This window comes from Drosophila willistoni, unplaced genomic scaffold, assembly GCF_018902025.1.
Source record: "Drosophila willistoni isolate 14030-0811.24 unplaced genomic scaffold, UCI_dwil_1.1 Seg776, whole genome shotgun sequence".
Taxonomy (NCBI): Eukaryota; Metazoa; Arthropoda; class Insecta; order Diptera; family Drosophilidae; genus Drosophila; species Drosophila willistoni.
Genome location: NW_025814679.1, coordinates 184,807 through 209,944, shown reverse-complemented (window position 1 = coordinate 209,944; position 25,138 = coordinate 184,807).

Below are 25,138 nucleotides of genomic sequence, written 5' to 3'. Positions count from 1 at the left end.
ACTTTATGGGGTCGGAAACGTCTCCTTCTGTGCGTTACAAACATCTGACCAATTTTATAATACCCTCTGCAAGGGTATAAAAACAGTTAAATAAAATCATTTTATTTTTTTTTTTTAACGTTTAATATATATTTTTTGAATCTACTATAGCCTAACAACATGTTTGAGATATTTTTCTTAGTCTAGTACTTAAGATAAATCCTGGGGATATTGAAGGCGGCCCTAATCACTTGTTATTGGGTTGGTCTGTCATTTCTTTTAAGACGAGTTCTATTATTAGTTCGCGTAAGGGAATAGGCAAGAACATTTGGGTGTGCATCCAGTTTCGCAGAATACTTTAGTTGTTGACTACCTATTTCAGATTTTACGCTAGGTATATTTAGATAATTTTGAATGTTGTCGTTTCGTATATACCACGGGGCCCCCGTGATTGATCTTAAAATCTTCGACTGCGCTTTTTGTATAATATCGGCATTGCTGGTACTTGCATTTCCCCATAGTACGGCTCCGTAAGTCCAGATGGGTTTCAGTACGGAGTTGTATAGGAGGTCTTTGTAGTCCAGACGTAGAGGGGACCGAGCATTGATGATCCAATGTAGGCTACTCGCTTTCAGTTTAAGCTGTGACTTTTTTGCTTCGATGTGCTTGCGCCAAGTTAGTCTTCTATCTAGGTGGATGCCAAGGTAAGTGACATCCATGGCTTGAGAAACTGGTACGTTGTTTAGCATTAGAGCTGGACAGTTTCTTCTGTTAAGCGTAAATGTATCATGTTTGCATTTCTTGCTAGCCATTCCTCTACCTCCTTGAGGTGTTCCTCTAATTTTGCAGAGGCTTGTATTAGGCATTTGGATCTGCTGAGGATTGCCGTGTCATCGGCAAAAGTGGACGTTATAAGTCCTAAACTCGTTGGTAAGTCTGCAGTGTACAGCAGGTAAAGCAATGGGCCGAGTACACTGCCTTGCGGTACACCAGCTTTGATTTCAATATCAGCCGAGACGTAGCCATTACATCTTACAGCGAATTTCCTATTGTAAAGATAAGATTCCATGAGTTTGTGGGTGTACTGTGGCAGTTTTTGCCGGGTTTTGAACATCAGACCCTCCAGCCATACTCTATCGAAAGCCTGGGCAACTTCGAGAAAGACAGCCGCACAGTATTCTTTTAGTTCGAATGCTGTTCGTATTTCGGATGTTATGCGATTGACTTGTTCAATTGTACCATGTTTTTCGCGGAAGCCGAACTGGTGTGAAGGGATTGTGTTCTCCGATGCCAGAAATGAGTTTAGTCGGATCTGCAGGACCTTTTCAAAAAGCTTCGAAAGACATGGCAGCAAAATAATTGGCCTATAGGATGATGGCTGAATTGTGTCCTTTCCCACTTTAGGAATCATGATGGTAGTGGACCTTTTCCATGTTCTTGGGAAGTAGCAAATTTTAATTATAGCGTTGAACAGTTTGCAGATATATTGTATGGCGATGATAGGGAGTTCTAGAATCATTTTCATTGTGATTAGGTCTTGGCCAGGGCCAGGCTTTTTTCGGCTTTATGTGGTTTTTAATAACTGCAGTGATCTCGTCCGATTGGAGTTCCGAGTACTCACTATCCGTTAATGTGCTCGAAGGGGAAGTACAGATGAGTTTGATGTTGGATTTGGCTGGAAAACCATTTTAAGATGTGTGACAAATACGGATGCCCTCTCTTCGTCACTGCGGGCCCATCCACCGGTTGGACTCTTTATCGGTGAAATTGTCTCTGTAGGAGCGCTTAAAGTGGGCTTTCCACAGAGGATGTTTAGTGCTGGTTGGACTGAGCTTTTCTATGTATTTCCTTTGAGCCCAGCTTTCCTCTTGTCTTAACGCCTTGGAGAGGTTGCGATTAGCATGCCTTAGGCGAAGTTTTGCTGCTGGTGAGCGAGTAATCTGCCATTCTCTTCTTGGACGTGGAATCCTCTTGGTTACTGCGAAATCAATCAAGTCAGGCACTTTCTGTGGATCTGTGGGACAATAAGTACGCCTACCCGGTGAGAAGCAATCCATCTTATTGAGAGGGTTGACTATTGCTGCTTGCCTTTAGGATTTACCAAGCGAGATCCCCAGTGCGTATGTTTGGCGTTATAGTCCCCTGCTGCAATGAAGCGATCTCCGAGTGTGTTAAGGAAATCGGTAAATTCCTTTTCAGAGATTGAGAAGCGTGGTGGGCAGTACAGGGCAACCAATGTAGTGTTGCCGCAGCTGGTTTGGACGGATATAGCAGTTGTAGGTGCTGTGTTTCAAATCTGTTGAGGAACGAGTGTTTTATACGATTTTTGATTAGGATAAAAGCCCCGCCATGAGCTTTTCCATCTGGATGGTTTGTTGCGTAGAAGGTATATTTTGGTATTTGAAAATTATTTTTTGATGTTAAATGTGTTTCCGAAATAGGATAGTTGCAGTTCATTTTTGTGCTTGGAGATGCCGTTAGCGTTCCAAAGACATAGACGTAGGGAAGCCATTATTTATTCTCGATAAGCTTCTGGATAAGCAGGTTTTGATTCCGCATCAGTTCATGCATACAGTTTTGCGAGAACGTCATAAAAGTGGTCATGTTTTGATTGAGTGAGATCAATAGGGCCTCTAAACCACTTGGAGTTTGCTGGCCAAGCTCTGGTGCGATAGGTTGCGGATTCTGTAGATGTTGGAGTGACGGGGTCGGGACAGTTCGGAGCACACTAGCGAAGGATACACTAGGACTGGTTGTAGCAGTCATGTTGGATGATTTAACAGCCTTGGCGAAGAATTCCTCCGGTGTAGTTTAGGTGTGATTTAAGATCCTTGAAGACAGGTCATCCTCTGTAGGTGGCCGTGTGGTTCCCTCCACGGTTGCTGCATAGTCTTAGTGCGACGTTGTTTCTGTCCTTGGTGCAAATGCCATCTTCATGATGTTCGCCGCAGCCAACAATTGCAACAAGATTGCAATTGTAAGAGGTGTGGTTGTATTCCTGGCAGTTTTTACACTGCGGTGGTTGGTGTCTCTTATGGGGCTCCTCTACAGTGATTCTTCTGTGCAATAGAAGCTGTAGGTTGTAGATTGGGTGAACTTCATTTGGCTTCGACCTCTTTGCATCTGGTTTAAAGAGCGGCTGTGCGACTTTGTTCCTGTTGATGATGTTGACAACGGACTTGACCGCGAACCCTTTTTCGACCAACGCGTCTGCTATTTCTTGAGTAGGGACCGATGGCTCAATCCCTTTTAACACAACCTGGAGCCCTTTACTGCTTTTTAGTTGGTATGTATAGAAGTTGATGTTAGCATTACGGAGGTACTTTTCGATGATGCGGAAATTGTCCTGAGTTTGGGTTTGACATTTAATTTCTTTAATGTTACCCCTATTGAGATGGGTTACAACAAAGATATTTGCCCCTACTGTTTCTTCTAGCTTTGAAATCAGGGCGCTGCAGTTGGCTCCACGGATATATAAAGGGGATGGTCTAGCCGATTTAACTTAATCTACAGCGCCGGCTTGATCGTCTTGCTGATCAGCAGGAATTTTAAAACGATTCCTCTAAGGGTGCTACTCGTTCATTTGGTTTGGTTATTTTCTGCGTATTGCCACTTTTTTCCTTTGCGGGCCTAGCTTTCGCTTAGTTATTTTAATATATCTATCCATTCCAGTTTAGACAGAAGTCGTTGGGTTTACTATTGTGGCTGACACTGGGCGACTTGTCGTTGACGGCTTAAGTCAACATTTCGGCAGACGTTGCAGTAGTTGCTGTCAACGAGCTGACGGTGCTGGTCGGTGCAATCGGTGACCCAGTTATCGATATTGATGGAGAAGCACACTGCTCTCTCCACGGTAAGTTGCTGTTGATTGCTGAGTGGTTGGCACTTTCGGTGTTATTGCTTACGTTAGCATTCAGTGGGGTCGGCGACACCACCAAAACGTACGCGTTGTTGCGTTGGACCGAGAGTCGACGCTCACGTTATTGTTGTACAATTAGTTCTTGTAGCTGTTGCTGGTGGGGATCGAGAGAGCTTGGGCCCGAATTGGTGGACATGGCTTTTGTAAAAATTACCCACTTTGTTGTTGCAACTTAGTATTTATTGCTATTGGAGCAATCTAATAGCAATATGATTGTAAATGAGCGTCTCAGAGGCGACTGAGAGCCCTACACAAATTTTTGCAAACGCGATCTTTTTTTTTTTTACACTCAATTTTTGCGGAGTGCATTAAAAAACACGTCTGTACACGGCGAGAGTTGAATTATAGAAAGAAGAAAAAAAAAAATAAAATCTAAATTTAATATATACACAAACAAGTTGCCTCGCATGATATTTGCCAATTATCTAGCATCATCAAATCATTAACGATAATTGTTTCTTTTTTAAGATGTCGTCAGTACATCTCTATAATGGGATAAATCACCAATTGGAAGTAGTTTGTAGCTATTTAACGAGCCAGATAACTATGCAGCAGGTAGATGTTTAAAAGTTTCCAGAATAGATATATATATATATATATATAGATATTTAAGCCCAATTTTATTTTGCTAATTTTCCTTTTTAAATCTTAAATAAATTTTATGTAAATCTTTTGGCAAGATCGTATAAATATCCATACTGAAACATTTTCTTAATTTAGGTTTGTCAACATAAAAATAACCGCTTAACTTCACAGCTTCAACGCATTCAACGGGCCCATCGATCAGCGCAAGGAAGCGCTCAGTAAGAGTTATAAATGAATTAATATGTATAATTAAGCATAATTTGGGTCTTAAGACCGCTTTTAAGTCTCGTAATGGAGATTGGCATAGGGTTATATATATTTATCTTGCAGTAAGAGATTTTCTTTTTCTTTTATTTCCTTTTGAATCATTTTGTAAAATAATATGTCGAACACATTTAATGATATTGGTCGCGTTTATTAATTTTGAAATCACAATGAATTGTGAATTCATGGACTTCATTATACTCTTGCAGAGGATATTATAAAATTGGTCAGATGTTTTACGACCCAATAAAATATATATAATTCAATATCCGATTTTCCCAATAAGGAAAAAAAAGATATGTTTTGTGAGTTAAAAGCAACGTACTTTATTATTTGAATGAAAACTTAGAACTGAGTTACAAAAATGTCTTATGGTTATATTTATAAGCTAAATTTGAGAGCCCTTTGGTGGTGTGATTGATATTTCGATGATTTGATTGGTCCGATTTTAATTGCTGAGTTAGCGTTCTCACTCTTTTGGTTGTTAGGTGGACAATTATTATTTCAAGTGTTTAATTGTTTATGTAAATATTATGGATTAGCGTTCATACGCTTTGGTTTTGAGGGGGACAATTGTTTATAAAAACGGATGTTTACTTTAACGTTATTTATATGTTATTGGGTATTGGAGTTGGATATATGACTCCATCCTAAAGAAAATAGCCTGTCCTCAGGCGGATACATTGGGATATAGCGAGGGGTTTTTCTCAGCTGTAAATATTGATGTATCAATTTTGTTTATAATTTGGGACTCAATTTTTTCAACAATTGGGGTTTCGATTATGTCTGTGGGACCACGTTTGTTATTTGATCGAAAATGCTTAATTATTAATTTTTGTGGCATTGCCTTAAACTTATAGATTAAGTATGTAATCAAACTTATTATAGTAAGTATAAAAGTGGTTAATGTAATAGTTTGAAATGCATTATAATATTTCGTATGTTCGTTGATTATCTCTTTTGTTTGGATAAAGTATATATGTTCTAGCCTGGTAATATTGTTTGTTACATAAATGCTTTGGATATAGTCAAGCAATGAATTATTATTGATATTTCGTTTAGTTGTAAGGCACAATCGTAATTTTTATTATGTTATTATACCCTTTCAAAGGGTATTATCACTAACCATAGAACACATAGATGGGACAAACTCATTATTTTTTGATTGCAAACGCTAGCCTAGTCATGGAACCCCAGAGAGCTTCGGTAAAACCCGAACGTTCGTACTCTCAATGAGAGCGTAAAGTGGGGAGAGGGCCAAGCAGCTACGAAAATAATTCAGTCTAGCACAGACTACTGAACGACGAAGGCAGGCCTACGTCGCTTGTGATTTCGTTCTGTCTATGTATGTGTACACTTGTCTGTACATGCTCAGGCTTCGTAGTGTGTGTGTGACGTGAAGTTGTACAACATCGCATTTCAATAGCTCGCTCGACCAAAATTTTTAATTTTCGACTAAACAGCGACAATGCGAATAGGATATGCCCCTGTGGAAAGAATATCAAGAAATATTGGCATCTGCTTCGTATGTATCCCGGTGGCTGTGCCGATAGAGTGTTCGCTTGGAAATAGGAATGTCCCTGGTTCGATTCCCATTTCGAAACCGACCATAAGGTTTTTTTATATTTTTTAATAAAACTAATTTTATATATTCTATAATAAAAAAGTAAATTAAGCAAAAAATAAAGAAACAAATATGTAAATCAACGAAAACAAAACAAAATTTTAAAATAGAGAAAAACCTTATTTAAGCCAACGATTTTGAGTTGGGAATCGAACCAGGGACATTCCTATCGCCAAGCGAACACTCTATCGGCACAGCCACCGGAATACATACGAAGCTGACGCCAATATTTCTTAATATTCTTTCCACAGGGGCATATCCTATTCGCATTGACGCTGTTTTGTCGAAAATTAAAAATTTTGGTCGAGCGAGCTGTTGAAATGCGATGTTGTACAACTTCACGTCACACACACACTACGAAGCCTGAGCATGTACAGACAAGTGTACACATACATAGACAGAACGAAATCACAAGCGACATAGGCCTGCCTTCGTCGTTCAGTAGTCTGTGCTAGACTGAATTATTTTCGTAGCTGCTTGGCCCTCTCCCCACTTTACGCTCTCATTGAGAGTACGAACGTTCGGGTTTTCCCGAAGCTCTCTGGGGTTCCATGACTAGGCTAGCGTTTGCAATCAAAAAATCATGAGTTTGTCCCATCTATGTGTTCTATGGTTAGTGGTATTATAAAATTGGTCAGATGTTTGTAACGCACAGAAGGAGACGTTTCCGACCCCATAAAGTATATATATTCTTGATCAGCATGAGAAGCTGAGTCGATATAGCCATGTCCGTCTGTCCGTCCGTCTGTGCGTATGCGTTTTACTCAGCCGTCTTAAGAGCTATCGGTCTGAAATTTTGTTTCGAGGTTTTTTATTAACCGGGAAAAATAAAGTATGAAATCCCAGATCCCAAAATATGAATGTGATCGGATAAATATAACACACACAGACGCAACGCTACATGCATGTACACTGTATGTGTATGCGTTCGTTGCTTTGCTTTGGGAATAAGGGAAGAAGAAGAACAAATTGTAAAATAGAGAGTAAAATTGTTTTGTTTGTATATTGACGAATTGAGTTGCAGAAAACAAATTTTGAACATGTAAAATTATTATTACCAAGGACTGCAAGGGTATATAAACTTCGGCATAGCCGAACAGTGTCTATTACGTAATTTAATACGTTTGCTTGTACGCTATTGCTTTCAAGATTATTTATTTTTTCTTCTAATTCATCTTTATCTTCCTGATCAAGAGTACCAAAAAGATATTTGTATATTGAACCAATTCCGTTAATTAGTCCTCGTTTATTACGTTTTACAATGTGTATTCCATTAATTTCCATACTGAGTTTTTCTGTTAGGTATTGAATATGGATTAGGTTTTTAAATTCTTGTGCTTGTTGCATTAAATTATTATATGTAACGTCTATTAGAGTTAAATTCACTTTTAAATAATGATATTCAAAGTTTGTCGGTAAATCTATGGTCCCTGTTTTAAATATTAAGTAACCTTTCGGTGGTTTTACTGGGTTTATGTCAATGGATTGACTGCATGTTGATTTTAATGTTAAGAATAGCATGATGCAGAAAAAAGTCATCTTGAGTTGTTGACCTGTAATTAATTAATTGTCGTATTTGCTTTTATTAACTTTCTTTTTCTTCTTGAATTTTGATTGATTTGTGTGACTTTTTGTCCTCTATTTCTCTCTTCAAAATGTTTCTCGTCTAACTGATTTATTTCTCCTGTCTTTTTGAATGGATTTGTCGTTTTTGACTTTACTAATGGTGCTTGTTTAAATCTAGTATCGATTTCGAAGTCATGTCTATCTGCATTTAAATTGTTTATTTGATGTATTTTTTTTTTTTGGGTATTATAGTCGGGGGATCCTGCATAGATAAAAATGTCCGCTGATGTTCGGTTAGTTGTTTTATGTCTCGTCTTATGGTTGTATACGTAGAGAATTTTTTCAAATTTGATTAATTTATCTTCAATGTCATTTTCACTATTTATAATTCTGAGTTTTTCATTTACTGTTTTATGGAATCTTTCTACGTCTGAAATGCCGTTTTTACTTGATGTGATTTCTTACTTTACATTTTCTACTTGTAGCCAATTTTTTAGTGCTATACACAGAAATGCTGAATCTTTGTCGGATTTCATTTCTATTGGTTTGCCCATTTCAGTGAATACTTTCATAATTGCTCTCTTGGTATGCATGAAAGGAGTTGTAAATTGTCGATCATGTAAAAGTCCATGACGTATTTTTCTCTGATATTAAAAAGTTCTGGTGTTATTTCAAAAGTTAGTTTTGTATTTCTATTTTCTGTCTTTACGATATTGCATACTGAGCATTCATTAATAATGTTTTGAATTAGGTTTTGAAAATCGGGAAAATAATATTTTTCTTTAAACAAATTAATCGTTTTTTCAATTCCTGGATGTAATAATTCTTTATGTTGTTTTAGGATTATTTCTTTAAATTGTGCAAACGTTTGAAGGTCCTCTAACTTAATGCTAGATTTCGAGGTTTTTGTATTTGTATTTGATTGTATTATTTCGATAAAAGCTTGTTGGAATATGGGAAAATCTTGTTGTATTTTTTATGTTTGTTTTATAAAAGTAAGTTGTTCTTTCTGCTTTGTCTTCTGAACCTCAAATGAATTCTATTAGCCTGTTGTAATAATTACTGGGTATTTCTACTATTGGAATGTAGTTTTCATTATCCTCATGAGCACTATGTATTGTAGCTGCTGTGCTTTCTGTTGATCCTAAAAAGTTTTCATCTATTTTAACTCTGGAGAGGGCATCTGCTACGTGATTTTCTTTGCCAGGTAAATATTTAATTTTGTAATCAAACTTATTTAGGTTTATTTTCCATCTTTGAAGTTTCATATTTGGTTCTTTTATATTGTTGAGCCATACTAAAGGCTTATGGTCGCTTAGAATCTCGAACTTTCTACCGAAAAGGTATGGCCTAAAATATTTGATTGCCCATACAATATATAGCAATTCCTTTTCTATGGCTGAATAATTCAGTTCGTGTTCGCAAAGTGTTCTACTACCATAAGAAATAGGTCTATGGTCCTGTGAGAGGAACGCACCTAAAGCTATATTGCTAGCATCTGTGGTTAGGAAAAATGGTTTTTTGAAATCGGGATATGCAAGTATAGGATCATTCATAGTGAGATATTTTAATTTTTCAAAGGATGAAATACAATTTGGGTCGTTTATATTTATTTTAGCTCCTTTCTTTAATCCTATATTAAAGGTTTTGCAATATGTGCAAAGTTGGGTATAAATTTCCGGAAGAATCCGCGTAATCCTAAGAATTATTTAATTTCTTTTGGAGTTTTAGGTATAGGAAATTTTTGAATTGCTTTGACTTTATCTGGGTTAGGTTTTATACCTTCTGTTGTTATTATATAACCAAGAAATGCTGTTTCCTTTTTCATAAATTTGCATTTGTCGAGTTGGAGTTTAAGATTAGCTTCTCTTAGTTTGTTAAATACCTTTCTGAGTGATAGTATGTGTTCCTCCAATGAAGTGGAGTACACAATGATGTCATCCAGATAAACAAGGCAATCCTTATAAATAAGGTCTTCCAAAAGATTATTCATGCATCTTTGGAATGTTGCCGGGGCATTTTTAAGACCAAATGGCATACCTGTGTTATTCGTAATGGCCATGTTTAGTTGAGAAAGTTGTTTTTGCAATAGATTCAGGATCCATTTGAATTTGATGAAATCCCTTAGCTAAATCAATGGTGGTGAAGTATTGTCATTTTCCCAGTTTGCCGAGAATTTCATCCATGACTGGAATTGGAAATTTGTCATCTATTGTGACTTCATTTCATTTAAATTTCATCATTTAAATTTCGGTAGTCAATGACTAATCTGAATTTTTGTTTGTTGGAAGCATCTCTTTTACTTGGAATGATACCCTGTTCGATCATTTAATTTATTTGTTTATTGATTTCTATATCAAATGTTTGGGGATATTTGAATGGACGTTTATAAATTGGGTCCTCATGTTTTGTACAAATAGAGTGCTTTATAGTACTCGTGAAAGTCAAATTTTCACCTTCGCGGTACTGAATGTCACTGAATTCGTACAACACTTTTTTAAGTTTTTGTGTTTCTTCGTTGTTTAAATGGTCGAGTCTATACTCATTGCTTTCTATTATTTCATTTTCAATCGCAAAATTTGTGTCTGGGTCCCTCTCTGTAGGTGTGTCCAAACATTCTATGTTATGTTCTTCTTCTATTTCTTCAATATCTCTGAAATAAAATGTATAGTTTCCTAGTTTTGCGTACTCTTCTTCATAATTTATTTGGGCTTTACATGCTTTTAGGAAAGTTCTGCCTATCAACATATCGTATTCATTTGAAAATTTATGGATATAAAATTTTTGTTCTGTTGGACAAAGTTTGCTGGGTGCAAGGAAAATAATTTCTTTTAGTTCTACTGCTCCTTCAATCATGTGAATTTTGGAATCCCCTAAACAGGTTTTGAAATTAAAAAAGTTTTCGGACATTTTATTAATTAAAGAGCATGAGTCGACTACACATCTCAAAGGTTTATTGTTCATCATTATTCTGATGAAGGACTTGTCTCTATCTCTTCTTCCGATTTTTGATGAAAATTTTCGGAAGTGTCCATTTTGCTAATTCTACTATTACTTTCTCTTTGTCTTTTTGTAGGCTGGTTTGCTACATTATCTTTTGGATAATTATTTTGCTGTTGATTATTCATTGGATTTTGAGCCCTGTCAATATTTAGTTTTGTTGAAATTCTTGGAATAGTTTTTGGTTTTGTGTTGTATCTGATTGCACTGATTGCACTGAACAATATGTTATGTTGCCTTATATCATGGGTTGGATATAGGTGCATAATGAAATCTATCCTCCTTATGAATGACGTCAGATTCTCTGGTGCTCCATCATAATTTGCCACCTGTCTTAACGAAGACAGTGCTTGATTGGGGTGGGCTTCGGTGAGTTCTACAGCCATTTTGTTTCTTCTTTTGTTTTAGTGGTGTTTTGTTTTTGTTTGATTTGCTGGGTTTTAGTGATGTTTTGTTTTGTTTTCTTTTTTTTTGATTTTCTGGGTTTTAGTGATGTTTTATTTTGGATTTTGGTTTTTTGTTCGCACACAAGTTGGCGTTTTTGTTCCTCAATTGGATTTAATGGTTGTAACACACAGTTGATATTTTCGCGCACAGTTCACGTAAATATATATTTTTTTTGTTTTGTTGCAACACACAGTTGATATTTCCGCGCAAAGTTGGCAGAAAATATTTTTCACTGTTGTAGACTTTTGAGCACTACCCGTAAGTTCTTGATGTCGGATCGGAATTTTATAGTGATTATTCACTAATTCTATGTAACTCACGGATAACAATTCTATGCGTCGCACGGATAGAATAACAGTTCACTACAGTAATTATTCACTAATTTTATGTAACACACGGAAAACAATTCTATATGTAACACGAATAGAATAACTTTTTCCAATTCACCGAATGCGCCAATTCAATATCCGATTTTCCCAATAAGGAAAAAAAAGATATGATTTGTGAGTTAAAAGCAACGTACTTTATTATTTGAATGAAAACTTATAACTGAGTTACAAAAATGTCTTATGGTTATATTTATAAGCTAAATTTGGGAGCCCTTTGATTGATATTTGGATGATTTGATTGGTCCGATTTGAATTGCTGAGTTAGCGTTCTCACGCTTTTGGTTGTTAAGCGGACAATTATTATTTTTATTAACAATTAAACACTAGGTTTAATTGTTTATGTTAATTTTATGGATTAGCGTTCAAACGCTTTGGTTTTGAGGGGGACACATGTTTATAAAAACGGATGTTTACTTTAACGTTATGAATTTAAGGGGGCGAAATATTTATATGTTATTGGGTATTGGAGTTGGATATATGACTATATATTCTTGATCAGCATGAGAAGCTGAGTTGATATTGCCATGTCCGTCTGTCCGTCCGTCCGTCCGTCTGTGCGTATGCGTTTTACTCAGCCGTCTTAAGAGCTATCGGGCTAAAATTTCTTTTCGGGGTTTATTACTACCCAGGAAAAATAATATACGAAAACCATCAGGATCGGACCACTATATCATATAGCTCTAGAAGAAACATTTTCATAAAAATTGGAGTATGCTATGAAATTTACATAAGAGAGTCGAAGCTCACGTTGTTGTTGTACAATTAATTCTTGTAGCTGTTGCCGGTGGGGATCGAGAGAGCTTGGGCCCGAATTGGTGGACATGGCTGTTGTAAAAATTACGCACTTTGTTGTTGCAACTTAGTATTTATTGCTATTAGAGCAATCTAACAGCAATATGATTGTAAATAGTCGTCTCTGAGGCGACTGAGAGCCCTACACAAATTTTTGCAAACGCTGTCTTTTTTTTTTTTTACACTCAATTTTTGCGGAGTGCATTAAAAAACACGTCTGTACACGGCAGTTGAATTAAAGAAAGAAGAAAAAAAAAACCAGAGGGCCGGGGCTAACTTCGACCGCGTCAAAGTTTGTATACCCTTGCAACTTTTTTGGTAACTCTTTCCTTACCTATAGCCATCAAAGTGGAAAAACGTTTTATCTAATAAGGCTAATGTTTGCGACAGAACGGCCAGCAATCGTAGCATAGGAAATAACGAAGTTATTGGACAAAGTCACTGTTTTCCACCGATCGTTCCTATGGGAGCTATATGATATAGTTACCCGATCCTTATCAAATTTGGCACAGTCATCAACAGATATATTAAACTAACAAATGTTTAATTTGAAAGCAATCGCGTCAAAAGTAACGAAGTTATTCACCAAAGTCACTGTTTTCGAAAGATCGTTCCTATGGGAGCTATATAATATAGTATCCCGATCTTGATCAAATTTGGCATAGTCGTTTATATGTGTAATTAACTCACCAATATTTAATTTCACGACAATACCTCAGAAAATAACGAAGTTATTAAGAAAAGTCACTGTTCGTGACTTTGCCATTTGTATGGGGGCTATATGATATAGTGATCCGATCCGGCTGAATCCGAGATATACAACGCCTGCAGTATATACAAGCCTACATGCAAAATTTCAGCTCTGTAGCTCTTACGGTCTAGGAGGAGTTTGCGTTGATCCAGACGGACGGACAGACGGACGGACGGACGGACGGACGGACGGACGGACATGGCTATTTGAACTCGTCTCGTCGTGCTGATCAAGAATATATATACTTTATATGGTCGGAAATGCTTCCTTCTATGCGTTGCACACTTCTGAGTTTGTAGCTATTTAACGAGCCAGATAACTATGCAGCAGGTAGATGTTTAAAAGTTTCCAGAATAGAATTAATTGTACAACAACAACGTGAGCGTCGACTCTCTTATGTAAATTTCATAGCATACTCCAATTTTTATGAAAATGTATATATAACTGATTCTTTTGGCTATGCCTACCGATTTGAAGTATATAGCGGCGCAGGTGATAATGCGATATCACCTGGTTACTCTGATATCGGTGTTTCAAGTTTCAAGAAAGTTTCAAACATCATATAATATACTAGCTGGCCCGGCAAGCGTTGCTCTGCCCCCTTTTTTACTTGCTGGCGAATTAAATGTTTAGTTTATTCATTAAATGTTCCACGTGGCAATTTTCAAATTTTTTGCTACGTACTTAACTTAGTTTAATACTATTGAGTATACAATATTTTTTGTTTTGTTTGCAGGTGCATAAATAGACAAATTATTTGGTGCTCCCACCCACGAACATGCCACGTATACTTGTCCGTGAGAAAAGCACGGCTCTTCTAAATTTACCCTACACACTTGAAGGGTTTGTCCTTGCGCTTTATTTATCGTCATTGCAAATGATAAACGCACTGGGAATTGAAAACGTTTCAATTCGAATGGCATGTCAGTTGATATCAATGGAATCCTTGGTATTAATACAACTTCTCCTCTTTCTTTGCCAGTTAGAAGTGTTGCTTCGATTAAATTAGGCATTAATTTTTTTATACAAAGTCTTGTTCCATTGCAAAGTTTTGGTGCATTGATATTTGATATTTCTTAATAGTATGATTGAGAAACCCACTTTCAATTTTAAAATATGTGGAATTTAGAAATTCCACAAGATAATTTACTGCGTCTTCTTCTTTTGTAGCAGTATCGATTGACTTGCTCCTTTGAAGCTTGTGAATTGCCATAAATTAATGAGTGCAAAGGGTCTGGTGGAGGTTCTAATGCAGGCAATTTAACTTTTCCAGAAGCACAGCACATGGCAGGCGTTTCGTTCATAAATTTCAATGCTCTGCAATGCACACATTCTTTATTCATTTGTCCAATAATGGAATATATGCTATAATCAACTGTGCTATCATAATTATGAGCCGCCAATTCCATGTTGTTGTCAACCGTGTTCGCATTACGTCTACGAAATTCTCTAACAACTGTGGCGTTTCGTCTTCGTCTACCAGTATTTGAACGTCTTGGAAGTGACATTTTGAATGTGGTTTATATACAATTCACTTAATTTTTTAAATTCTAACCTCTCTTTTCTTATTGAACGCAAAAAATTTAAAAATATAACAGTCACGAATGCAATGATCTGGCAACAAATGCCATATAAACAATACATCAGTCATTAAATGTATGGCAGCACCACTCGTATATTAAAGCTATATGTTATACAACACTATACGTTAGAGGTATACGTTGTACAACACTGGATTTGAATTCATTTTATTCATTCATTCTAAAACGCCTTTAGTGAATTGGTTAAACTGAAAATTAACTTTCTTTTGGAAAAAAACCCTTCTTTGGGCCACAACGAACATTTACAAAAAAAAAAAATGGGCAAAATTGGTTGATTCCTGAATGACTTATTAAATTACTAAAAAACGGCTTACAATTTTATATACATATATAGAAATAGATATTTAAGCCCAATTTTCTTTTGCTAATTTTCCTTTTTAAAACTTAAATAAATTTTATGTAAATCTTTTGGCAAGATCGTATAAATATCCAACTGAAACATTTTCTTAATTTAGGTTTGTCAACATAAAAATAACCGCTTAACTTTACAGCACCAACGCAACGCGAAGGTCTCAGTAAGAGTTATAAATGAATTAAGACCGCTTTTAAGTCTCGTAATGGAGATTGGCATAGGGTTATATATATATACATCTTGCCGTAAGAGATTTTTCTTTTATTTCCTTTTTTCTTTTTTCCTTTTTCGTTTTTCCTTTTTCTTTTATTTCCTTTTGAATCATTTTGTAAAATATAATGTCGAACACATTTAATGATATTGGTCGCGTTTATTAATTTTGAAATCACAATGAACTGTGAATAACTTCATGGACTTCATTATACCCTTGCAGAGGATATTATAAAATTGGTCAGATGTTTGTAACGCACAGAAGGAGACGTTTCCGACCCCATAAAGTATTTTTTTTTTTGATCAGCATGAGAAGCTGAGTTGATATAGCCATGTCCATCTGTCCGTCCGTCTGTGCGTATGCGTTTTACTCAGCCGTCTTAAGAGCTATCGGGCTGAAATTTTTTTTCGGGGTTTATTATTACCCGGGAAAAATAATATACGAAAACCATCAGGATCGGACCACTATATCATATAGCTCTAGAAGAACTAAAAGAAACATTTTTATAAAAATTGGAGTATGCTATGAAATTTACATATGTGATAATATTTGATATAAAACCCCAGATCCCGGGAAAAAGAAGAACAATTTGTAAAATAGAGAGCAAAATTGTTTTGTTTATACCCTCTGCAAGGGTATAAAAAGGGAACATATTGTGTATTTTGAAGCGCGAAGTTGTCCGCTTTAAATGGTAATTTTCGACTATATGTAGTGAACGCGTAGTGAATGGTATATCGTCGATTGACACTAAAGCAGTTGGGGGCACGAGAAGACTGAAGGCTGCCGTGCACTTATTATCCGGCTCCTTAGAAGGATAGCTCGACGGATGTGGTGGGGTTCTTACCTAGTCTTATCATATTTCACTATTAAAGAAAAAGTATCAAAGAAACTAACTTTGGCTATGCCCTTCCAGTCTTTGGTAGTAATAATTTTACATGTTCAAAATTTGTTTTCTGCAACTCAATGTATCAATATACAAACAAAACAATTTTACTCGCTATTTTACAATTTGTTCTTCTTCTTCCCGCATTCCCAAAGCGTTGCGTCTGTGTGTGTATGCATGTACTCTGTTGATGACGAAAGACGTAGTAGACAGCAAGCAGCGCTGCCGGCAGAGCTGGGAGCAGAGCCGATTATTATATTGACTGTAACTTGTGTTATATTGTTGTATAGGTGATCACATTCAAATTTTTGGATCTGGGGTTTTATATCAAATATTATCACATATGTAAATTTCATAGCATACTCCAATTTTTATGAAAATGTTTCTTCTAGTTCTTCTAGAGCTATATGATGTAGTGGTCCGATCCTGATGGTTTTTGTATATTATTTTTCCCGGGTAATAATAAGCCCCGAAATTCAGCCCCCGATTTCAGCCCGATAGCTCTTAAGACGGCTGAGTAAAACGCATACGCACAGACGGACGCACAGACGGACGCACAGACGGACGCACAGACGTACATGGCTATATCAACTCAGCTTCTCTTGCTGATCAATAATATATATACTTTATGGGGTCGGAAACGTCTCCTCTGCGTTACAAACATCTGACCAATTTTATAATATCCTCTGCAAGGGTATAATGAAGTCCATGAAGTTATTCACAATTCATTGTGATTTCAAAATTAATAAACGCGACCAATATCATTAAATGTGTTCGACATTATATTTTACAAAATGATTCAAAAGGAAATAAAAGAAAAAGAAAATCTCTTACGGCAAGTTATATATATAAGTTACGCACTTCTATCATAACTTATACCATAACATGATTAACCGCATGCCCATTGGCCGACCCTATTTCATAATCACATGCAATACCCATTGGTCACCCCCACTCAATCATCACATGCCCATTTGTCGCATGATCGCCAATCCCAAGTAACAGTCCGATCGCTAGGATAAACAACAAGCCTGCACCCCACTTTCCCAGGCCCTAGAAGAATGGTGTCGGGTTAGGTGCATACCCAGAATCACTTCACAAATTTCGGCAATAAACAAAGAATGTTCCTGAACACTTGTGTAAACAAAGAAAGGTCCCACGCACTTAAAGTGGACTATTGGACTCAGCCAATGCCGCCGCCTGCGACGACGCCAATTACCCAAGCCTTCATCCAACATAATCGAATCATAGCAAATCAGTCTTGAGCCTAAGTTCAAATCATCCGGTAACTTCGCTTAAACTCCGCGGAATTCACTCGCCAAAGTCAGCATCTTTCAGTTATAATTAAACATACTGTAAATGTAATAAATGTGACTTTTTAAATAAAACTTTATTTTTTTAACCCGTGAGTGAAGGAAATGTTTAATTGGCGCACGAGCAGGGACCCTGCTAAATGCAACGTGATCGTGTGTTAGTGAAAGGTACCAGTGATTGGTGACCAAAAAACGCGTTAAAGGCCTTTAGAGACAGTGAAATAAAAACGAATCAGACAGGGTCATTTTAATCGCTACGAATTCCTCTAAGATCAGTTCGGAGGAAAACTGAAAACCCAAAAGTGTTTGCCCAGGAGCGTTAGTACCTTCAACGTTGGAAAAGCGAGACCTCCTACAAACCGATCAGTAAAAAGCACCGAGGATGTTAGCATTAACGTAAGTTAAGTGAAATAAATTTAAGCAAAAGTAAATCAAAATAAAAATTTTTTTGTGTAAACACAGCGTTTGAAAAAAATTGTGAATCAAGATCAAGAATCAACTCTTGTTAAAAAAGAAAAGAAACAAAGAAAAGTAGAAGCTAAAAATTTTTTATACCATACACCCATAGGGTGAAATGGTATATTAAAGTCGCCAAAATATATGTAACAGGCAGAAGGAAGCATCTCCGACCCCACAAAGTATATATATTCTTGATCAGGATCAAAAACCGAGTCGATCTAGCCATGTCCGTCTGTCCGTCCGTCCGTCCGTCCGTCCGTCCGTATGAACACCTAGATCTCGGAGACTATAAGAGCTAGAGCCACCAAATTTGGTATGCAGTCTCGTGTAGTATGTACGCTTATCGAGTTTGTTTCAAATTTTTGCCACGCCCCCTTCCGCCCCCGGAATTCACATAAAACTGTTTTTCTTAAAAAGTATGGCAGATAGAGACATCAAATTTGGGTTATATACTTGTTTAGTTAGCGCGCAGAAAATAATTGTTTCAACTTTTTGCCACGCCCCTTCCGCCCCCGGAATTTACATAACTCTGATTTTCTTAAAAACTATGAAAGCTACCGACATTAAATTTGGTATATAAGCTAGCCTAATAGACGCGCAGATATTGACTATTTTAAAATTTTGCCACGCCCATTTCCGCCCCCGAAAATTAAACAAAACTGATTTTCTCAAAAACTAACAAAGCTAAAGTCACCAAATTTAGTATGTATATTGGCTTAGTATGCGCGCAGAATATATATATTCTAACATGTTGCCACGCCCACTTCCGCCTCCATAATTTATTTAACCATCGCGATCAAATTTGGCAGACTAATAAATCTTATCTATTTCTATCAAACTACCAAATTTGATTGAAATCGGACTAGAAACATGCAAAATATACGTATGAACGTATTTTGCTACGCGATCCATAAGGGCAGAATTGGCCGTTGGCTAGCGGCGGCGCTAGAGTGCTCGTGTGTTTGTAGAGTGAGCGAGATAGCATATGGTATGGGGCATGTTAAAACTCGTGTGTTTGTAGAGTGAGCGAGATAGCATATGGTATGGGGCATGTTAAAACAATTTAATAGACATACATTTGGTTTTCGAAATTTTAAATATTTGTTTCACCTGGTGTATGGTATACCCAAGTCGGCGAGACGACTTACTTACTTCATTTTTATGTAAAATCCTTAATTAAATTTTTTCCCCCACTCAAAAAAGAAAAGAAAATAATGAAAAATTAAGAAAGAAAATAATAATAAGTAATATTGAAAAAAAGAAGAGAAAATAATTCTGAAATTTTGAAAAAATATTTTTATAAAAAATAACCACATAATACTAAAATTTTTGTATAATACCACAAGCCATTTCCATCCAAGATTAGCGGACATACCGCTATATTTTTATCAATACAAGATTAGCGGACATACCGGTATATTTTTAACAATACAAGATTAGCGGACATACCGCTATATTTTTATCAATATAAGCAAAAAATTTAATTTAGGCGGATTATATTTTTCGTATTCGCGATACCGTACACCTATTTCCTTGAATTAATCCTAATTAGAAAAATCCATTTCCAAAATGACTAAATACAACTGGGTTAAAGCCGCAGTCCTCCAGCAGGGTGGTATTCATGAAGCGGGTTCTGATGCTCCGACAGCATCCACCTCAAGTGCATCAACCGCAAATAGAATCGAGGCACTGTCAATACAGGGACTAGATGTAGCTATCCAGACAATTTTGTCATCTCAGTTACAGGAAATAGTGAAGCAACTAAATTATTCTCAGCCAGGAATTATTCCCTTTAGGGACCAGACAGCTAGCGTTCAGGATAATTGACATGAATTAGATAAAGTGCCAGACATCGTAAAGAATCTTGACAAATTCTCAGGTAGCCGTGAAGAGTTCTCAACATGGTTTGCTTCCGCCACACGTTTGATAGAATTGTATGCCCCCATTCAGGGAACACCCAAATACTGTGCAATTCTGGTGACCATTCGAGGCAAAATTACAGGCCATGCCAATACATTGTTGAAAGTCTATCGCACCGCATTACATTGGGGTGCAATCTCGCAGTGTTTGTTATCTGAGTACTCGGACAAACGAGATTTAAGCACTTTAGAATATCAGCTATTTACCATGACCCAGAAGGGCACCTCCATTCATGACTTCTACTTCCCCGAGCTTAGCTCAACCCAAAGATCTGAGGCATGCATTGCAATTGTGCGAGATGTTGGATAATAAGAGGGCTAGGAACATTATCGGCCATCGTGACACTCATCGACCTGTAGGAACAAAACCCCCACAGTATGCTAAAATTAAAGTGCAACCTCAACGATCATACATACCAGCAATTCCACTCAAACCTTACAACAACAACAACTATTGTAATCAGAAACCCATACAAAACGTGTTCATTCCCCAAAACAAATTCCCCCAATCTAATAACCCCGTATTCTTCAATGCACCACCGAGGCCATTCGCCCCGAAACCTCAGCCGGCACCAACTCCAATGGATGTCGACGGCTCTATTTTAACCAAAAAAGTTAACTACATGAACAAACCGAATGTTAATTCACCACAACAATTTGCTCTCAAGAGAGTCAACCAGTCCAACGCAAATTTTTCCAATAAAGTGCAGAGGCAATTTCATGTCGAAACTGGTATGTCACGTGAACAATATATCACCATACCGCCTCAAGAAGAGCACTACTCCGATATGCCCGATTATCAGGCTGCTTTTCAGGGCCAAGAAGACCTTTTTGAAAAGTGTTCCTCTTTGCCGTACTTTGTTGTCCGGGACAAAGACGGAACCGCATACAATTTCTTAATAGATACCGGCTCGAACAAAAACTATGTCCAACCAGAAATAGCAAAAAATATCAAAATGAATGAACACAAGTTTTACGCGAACACCGTAAGTGGTCGCATTCTAATAACCAGCCATATCCATTTGGGTTTATTTAACGAACCCAATAAACCAATAACGTTCTTCCTATTACCTAATCTGAATCCGTTCCATGGAATTCTAGGTAATCACTCACTGAGAGAGTTAAACGCTATCATTGATGTAGGGAAAGATCTACTATACGTCAACAACTCTCATGTTGTTAAAGTGAAGCAGATGCGAGCCCATCAGGTCCATACCATCAAATCAGATGAGCTTACTAATCAGCAGAAACTAGGATTAAAGGCGCTCCAAGAGGAGTACAAATCGCTATTCGCGGACCCAAACAAAAAATTGTCCTATGCTACTAATGTCCAAGGAGAAATCCGAACGACAACAGACACTCCAGTCTACACCAAGCATTACCCATATCCAGCCTCTCTAAGAGAAGTAGTAGAAGACCAGCTACAAGAATTATTACGAGATGGTATAATACGACCCTCACGGTCGCCCTATAATTTCCCTGTGGGGGACTATCCCCTAAAAAGAGTGACAGCCTTGGGAATAAGCAATGTAGGACGGTCATCGATTATAGAAAGCTCAATGCAGTTACAGTTTCGGAGAAATGGTTGCGCAGTTGGGCAACAATAAGTATTTCTCTGTTCTTGATCTAAAGAGCATATTTCATCAGATTTCCCTTAAGGAATCTGATATCGAAAAAACGGCATTCGCTGTGAATGGGGGGAAATACGAGTTCACGATATTCCCCTTCGGCCTAAAGAATTCCCCATCAATATTCCAAAGAGCTCTCGATGATATTTGGAGAAATCTCATTGGAAAGATATGTTACGTCTACATCGACGACATAATAATATTCAGTAAATTGGAGGAAGAGCATTTCCGACATCTAGCTCTGGTATTTTCTACCTTGTCCAAGGCAAATATGAAGGTCCAAGTAGATAAGTGCCAATTCCAAAGACATAGCGTTGACTTCCTGGGCGTAGTAATTTCAAGGGAAGGAGTTAAAACCAATCCAGAGAAAATCCAAGCCATTAAAAAGTTCCCCATACGAAAGAACCTAAAACAACTAAAGTCCTTCCTGGGATTAGCTATTTATTACAGAAGATTTTTTTTTTTTTTTATTTTTTTTTTTAATATAGACGTAGTCGTACAACAAGTGGCCCATATGACACCAGGCCCGGGCCTGTTACGAATGACCCTAAGTAAAGTTAATGTTACAACCTCTTCCCACTCCGACCTAAGGGCATAGGCGTATTACATATATAAACATAAATTAAACTAAAGAAATAGAAAATATTAAATGTAATGAGATAATAGGTTACATATAAAAAGAAAACAGGATAGGTTAAAATAAGATGATTACGAGGAGGGACAAGATCGCAGTTTTTATACCCGGAAGCGATGTTTCGGAACCGATAATGTGCCAAAGTCTGTTGTAGTCACTACATAGTATACGTATTCATGCAGAGAAAAGTTAGTTGTGCAAGTGGGAAGTATAAGCGGTGTGAAATTGCGGGTCCTTCTAGATGGAACAGAAATGTTAATTTGGCTCAACAGCTCGGAAGAGTCAATCTCACCATTCAAAAGTTTGTAAAGAAAAGTTACACCAAGCATTGTTTTACGATTAGTTAAAGAAGGAAGGTTAATTAACTGAAGTCGACTAGAATAAGATGGAAGTTGTACAGTTGGATCCCAGCGCAAATCACGAAAGGCAAAGAGTAAAAACTGTTTTTGTACAGATTCTAATTTGTTTTGATAAAACTCATATTGAGGAGACCAAACACAAGATCCATATTCTAATATGGGGCGGACTAAAGAAGTAAAAAGTTTTTTCGTAGTATATGGATCCTTGAACTCCTTTGACCAGCGCTTTATAAAGCCAAGAACACTCTTAGCCCTACTAACAGTAGTCGATATATGCTGATTAAAACTAAGTTTGTGGTCGATTAAGATCCCTAAATCTTTTACAACCAAGGCAAATATGAAGGTCCAAGTAGATAAATGCAAATTCCAAAGACATAATTAATTTTTTCTAATTAATTTTTTAATTTTAATTAACGGGAAATTATTTAAAAAGTAACTCGTTAATTGGGGAGAACCTCTATAAAAAGACATAACTTTGCACTTAGAACAGTTTAGAGATAACAAGTTAGTCCTACACCACCCCTGAAAAGCATTCAGGTCAGCTTGCAAGGTATGACATGAGAGAGAGTCTACGATGCGATTAGCGATTTTTACATCATCGGCATACATAAGAACTCTGGAATTTAAAAGAACGTTGGGGAGATCATTAATAAAAATAATAAATAATAATGGGCCAAGGTGACTGCCCTGTGGGACTACCGATTCAACACAAATGATCTTAGAAAGAGAGGACCTAAAAAGAACCCTCTGCCTTCTGTTGCTTAGATATTGTGAAATCCAAGCAAGCAGAGCATCCGGAAAGAAAACTAAATTCAGCTTATGTATGGTTTACCGAATCGAAAGCCTTACTGAAATCCGTATATATAACATCAGTTTGCTTTTGTTTCTTAAAACCTTGGATTACAAAAGATGTAAACTGTAAAAGGTTAGTTGTAGTAGACCTATTCTTGACAAACCCATGCTGGTATGGCGAAAAAATAGATTTACATAAATGCTGTATTTGAGACGTCATAATTTTCTCAAACAGTTTAGGTATCGCTGACAATTTAGAAATTCCTCTGTAATTAGTGACGTCGGATTTATTGCCACATTTGTGAAGAGGTAAAATAAACGAATCCTTCCATATAGTTGGAAACTCGGACAGTGTAACGGACAACTCAAAAAGCTTAAGTAAAGGCGAGCACAATGACTCCGCACAGAACCTCAGGACACAAGCGGGAAGCGGATTAAGTATACCGGCTTAATCGTCATTAGTTCCTTAGCTACCGAACTTTGCGTTATAATAGGATTAAGAATACAGTTGGATTTCGTTATAGGATATAGATATATCTGACTAGAGTTGTACTTAGTAGATATGTACGTAGTCGAGAAGAAGTTAGCAAATAAATTAGAAATAGATTGATCAGAAGAGGGCGAATAATTATTAAAAACTGCAATCGATGGGAGGGAGATAGAATTTCGCTTTGAGTTAACGAAACTATAGAACTCTTTAGGATTTTCGGAGAATTGCAACTTGCAACATTGTAAGTAATTATTATAGCATTTAGAATTAGAAACAATAAAATTCGATTTAGCAACCAAGTAACGAGACAGATGCGATGATAGATCCGTGACTTTATATTTTTTGTAATTTTTGTAATTTGCCCCCGCGTAAACCATGGTGATTTTTGCGTCACCACAGGAGACACTAGGGGTACACAGTCATTAAAGATCGAGTCAACAGTGGTATAAAATAAAGAAATGGCTTTAAATTAAATTAGTCCAATCGGTATTAAGAAAGGCATTGTTTAGTGCGACAAAATCAGTCTTCCGAAAACATCGGGTGCGTACCGTAGGATCACACTCGGATATGAGCTCGCGGCTGGGAAACTCAATAGATAACTCTAAAGTTGGATGCTAACTATCCTCTGGTAACACCATTGGACTAGTTCTAGATTCTTCACAAAAGCTAGGATCAGAAGTAAAAATCAGATCCAGAAATCTGCCAGACGTATTAGAAATCGAATTCAGCTGAGCCAACGAAAGCTCAAGCAGACCATCAATAAAATCATGACACCCAGAGGGCAGCAACGTTTTGCTACCATTAACTGTTGACCAAGTCATAGTGGGCAGGTTAAAGTCCCCAAGGACAATTAATAAGTCTCTGTCAGAAAGTAGTTCAAGTATAAATTTAATAGAATCTAAGTGTAGTAAATAAGTTGGCCATTCCGATTGGGGCGGAATGTAAGAACAGGTAACAAAAATGGAAAAACGAGTAAAAGATACCTTAACGCATATAAATTCGATAGTACTTGAGACAGGTATTGTTATTAGACCCGATGATAGGGCAGAATCTACAGCAATAAGAACTCCACCACCCCTACGATCAGTACGATCACGTCTAAAAATATATAAAAATATTGAAATTAGAGGGTAGAATTGTGGCGTCAAAAACGTCAGGTTTTAACCAAGTCTCAGTAAAGA